A 3782-nucleotide genomic window follows, 5' to 3' on the forward strand; every position below is an offset into this window, starting at 1 on the left:
GTTAGTAGAAATGCAAAATAAAGCCTAGATTGGATCAGATAAAGAGTGGTTGGCTCCCTTTCTAGTGAGAAGCCAGGGTTACAATTAATGAAAGCTATGTGAATGTGCTCCAGGCTGTTAAGATTACAAAGAGAGTTTAGGGCTGGGGGATAAAGAATCCGGAGAATAGGATCCACAATCAATTACAGAGAGGTCCTCCTATCTCGGACAGGCACACACATTTAGATATCTCCTCAGGAAACCAATTGCAACCAGGTGCCTTTTGGAAGAAAGATGTAGGAACATGCTCCCTCCTATTTGGGGAATGATACAAGGGGGCTATTTTTGAATGATTAATTAAAGGGAATCAATCTTCATTGCTTTGCTACTGACGTGAAAAGCGCCATGCCTGTGCAATAATCACATGCAATTATTCAACTACCCCTTTGGCAAGGACAACGTAATTAGTCCTGGTGGTGTCTAGAGATTCTCTTTATTCCCAACAAATTGGCAGTTTTAATCAAGTGTTGCTGGAAATTTATCATAACACAGGGAAAACAATAGGTGAAGGTACAGGGCCCCAAGCTGTGTGACTCCTATCTACAATGGTACAAATTTACAATGCTAACAACATGATGAATACTACCAATCCGTGAATGCGTTGATTATAATTTCATATCAGCACCAAGCCTTGGCAGTCCTTCCTTGTTTAGACACATGGCTGTAACCCTTTTTGTGCTGCCTTGCTTTTGTTTGCAGAGGAAGCTGCGGTCAGCCCTGGTGACCTGGGAGTTGGAAGGTTGCAAAGCACGCAGAGCAAGGAGGGTGGGGGCGGTGGGGGGTGGGGCGTAGCTTCCAGAAATACTAACCTGCTCCCACTGCTGGAGGCTGAGAGCGGCCGAGAGCCACACAGATAAGGCGAAAAGCAAACTCACCAGGTCCTGTGTGTCTTACCCAGAAGAGCCTCTGCTGGGGTGGTTTTCCATGCACCTAAGGACAGGTCTTCTCTCCATGCTTTCTTTTCCCTTCTCTCATGTTCTTCCATGCCTCCCCAAATCTTTGCTTAAAAATAATGGCTAATGTTTATCAAGCACTTGTAACATGCCAGGTGTTATCCTAAGCAATTTACCTATGTGGCCTAATGTAATCCTCTAGAATACCTTATGTTAGGGAATACTATTCCTTTGATCATTCTTGATGTTTCAGAAGAGGCAATAGAGGAAAGGTGGGACAGCAGAGCAAGGATCGAAACCCCAGGTGGCTATGCCCCATGCCTGCATACTTACCCGCCTCCTGGGCCCCTCCTGCTCTCTCTTAGGCCGATGTGCTCACTATTCTTAGGGCCCTAGCAATAAAAAGGTAGACTGACTGTATATGCTTCAACTTGAGCTAGGATGCCACGGTCTACATTACCTCTGCCTTTCTATTCCAAGGAACCATCTCTGTTACCTTCAGGGCTTTGTAAATTTTATGGTGTACTCTCCTAGCTGGCATGCATACGTGTGTGTGTGTGTGTGTGGTCAGGGGATGAGGAAGGTAGGTACACAGAGAGCCAGAATTTCTGAGACTTACCTCATCAATAAGAAGTCTCCTTGTTAGAAATCAGATTCCCCGGCCCCTCTCCAGATGTAACAGTCAGATCCCAGGGCAGGGCCTGGACACCTGTTAAGAAAGTGTGCCAGGTGTAGCCTCTAAGCCTGCTCTAAGGCAGAATGTCTCATAGTGTGTTTCCCTAAGAATTAGTTGGATGGGATGTTAATCATTATATGAAAAACATATCCCCTGGTCCAGTGGTCGGCAAACTCATTAGTCAACAGAGCCAAATATCAACAGTACAACGATTGAAAATTCTTTTGAGAGCCAAATTTTTTAAACTTAAACTTCTTCTAACACCACTTCTTCAAAATAGACTCGCCCAGGCCGTGGTATTTTGTGGAAGAGACATACTCAAGGGGCCAAAGAGCCGCATGTGGCTTGGGAGCCGCAGTTTGCCGACCACGGCCCTGGGCAAATAATCTAGGGATATATGGGTTAAATAATATTTAAAGAATTTATTTTAAGAGTCTTTACATTTAATGCTCATGGAGAATTTCACTGGCACTCACATATTTCCCCAACTTTTTGGCTATGGAGCTCTCCCCTCAGTGAGCATCTCCTGATACTAGGTCTTTGCAGAATATACCTGGAGATCCAGTCCCAAGGATGCTTCATCAAATGTAAGCATCACCAAGAAAACTTCAGCTGTGAGCTGGAACAGTTCCGGAATCATTTGGAGGCATAATCACCAGTATCTTTTCCCTGAAGGTATTTAAGGCAATTTCTGGAGAATAGTTATATGGAAAGAGTGATAAACTTATCCAGGAATTAGAGAGTGTGCTGCATTTGCTTATTTCAGGTGAGCCTGAGAAAGCTTTTAATTCTCTACCTGATGGAAGATTTTAACAGCACGTCCTCAAAGTCCTGCTGGAATGGTCCTCAGGAAACAAACTGTGATCCAATTTTTCTTTCTCTGTTTTGCTGTCGTAGTAGCAGCATAGGCTGAGGGAATAAAAGTGGTTACTGAAAGGCCGTTTTGGCATTCAGAGGGAGTCTGGGATCCCAAGGATTGGAAACACATCTCATAAATCAAAAGATGTTAGCCCAGATCCCATTGCTTAAGGGTGAGCCTGCTTCCAAACAAAATCTGAAAGCTCCAAGAAGTCATAATCTGCACAGTTAACACCAAAGCAGCTGATTTCTGGCCTGGGTAAAAGCAGGCTTCAGGAAGGAACACATCAAGAAGGGACTCCCAACCCGGCATCGCTCATTTGTGGACAAGGCCTTGTCAGTGGCTGCCCTGATCTCACTTTCACTCCTTTGTTCTACTTGTTGCGAGAAGGAACATCTGGCCCCGGGCCTGGCAAGCAGGCTCCATCTCTGATTGCACCTGCCCCGCAGGAGAAGGAGAAATGCTTTACTGACAAAAGGTAGGATTTTCAGAGCCGCATTCCCACCCATTAAAGCAGCTTGTTTGATCCCTTCAAAGCTCAAGATCAAAGAGAGGCTTTTCCGGAGCTGCCAACCTATAAAGCTACAGGCAAAGAGAAGGACCTCTTTGTTTTCACTGAGCCAGGTGGACTCACCATGCCAGTTCTCAGCCGAGGAGGAGGGGCCGTGGCAGGTTGAAGGGTTTTCTCACATCTGGCTGGTGGTGCCTTTTGGATCCTGGACCTTCTCAGGCAGGCAGGAGCTACAGCAAGAAGACCTTGGCAAGGCAGGCCTCTATTTGGCAAAGAACCCCCCTAAATCTTCTCTCTCTCTTCACCTCCGCCTGGAGGCCAGGCTGTTAGCATTCGATCCGAAAGGCATAACCACACATTTCTGTGCCCAAGGAAAATTTCCAGCACCTTTCTTCCCCTGTAATTTACTGAACCCAATTGTGAGAAAACAACCCTGTAGTTTTCAGTGTATTTAAAAATCTCCGTTTTATGTGGTGCTTGCTGGCTTCGACTCCGGTGGAATGTCTGAGGCAGGGAAATGAATTTGGACTCGGTTCCCTGAGAAAGTGTGATGAGAGGATTCTGAGTCCTGCTCAGTCTGTCACCACCTCCCTGCCAGTAGCAGAGTCTCCTGGCCACTGGCCAGTGCCACATGCTGGCTCTGGCCCTGGCTCAAGGAACGGCGGGTAGTTTGTTGCTGGTAGAGAGGCGGCCAGATTGTGACTTCCTCTGGCAAGGGCTATGTAATGCTATAGAAACTTTGTGCTTTAAAAATAATAGCAGCCCCCTCCCACACACAAACAAACATTTATAAGCATATCCAGC

At 46.1% G+C, this 3782-nt stretch overlaps 1 long non-coding RNA gene across 1 annotated transcript; it reads right to left on the reverse strand.

Annotated features, from left to right (window-relative positions):
- Positions 1-971: 971 nt before the first annotated feature.
- Positions 972-3152, reverse strand: LOC129148705 (uncharacterized). Its single transcript, XR_008555667.1, has 4 exons — positions 3102-3152; positions 2405-2517; positions 1552-1641; positions 972-1041 (listed from the first exon to the last, which is right to left on the reverse strand). It is a non-coding gene; the product is annotated as an uncharacterized LOC129148705 (long non-coding RNA).
- Positions 3153-3782: the final 630 nt, after the last annotated feature.

Source organism: Eptesicus fuscus, chromosome 4 (assembly GCF_027574615.1).
Source record: "Eptesicus fuscus isolate TK198812 chromosome 4, DD_ASM_mEF_20220401, whole genome shotgun sequence".
NCBI classification, from domain to species: domain Eukaryota; kingdom Metazoa; phylum Chordata; class Mammalia; order Chiroptera; family Vespertilionidae; genus Eptesicus; species Eptesicus fuscus.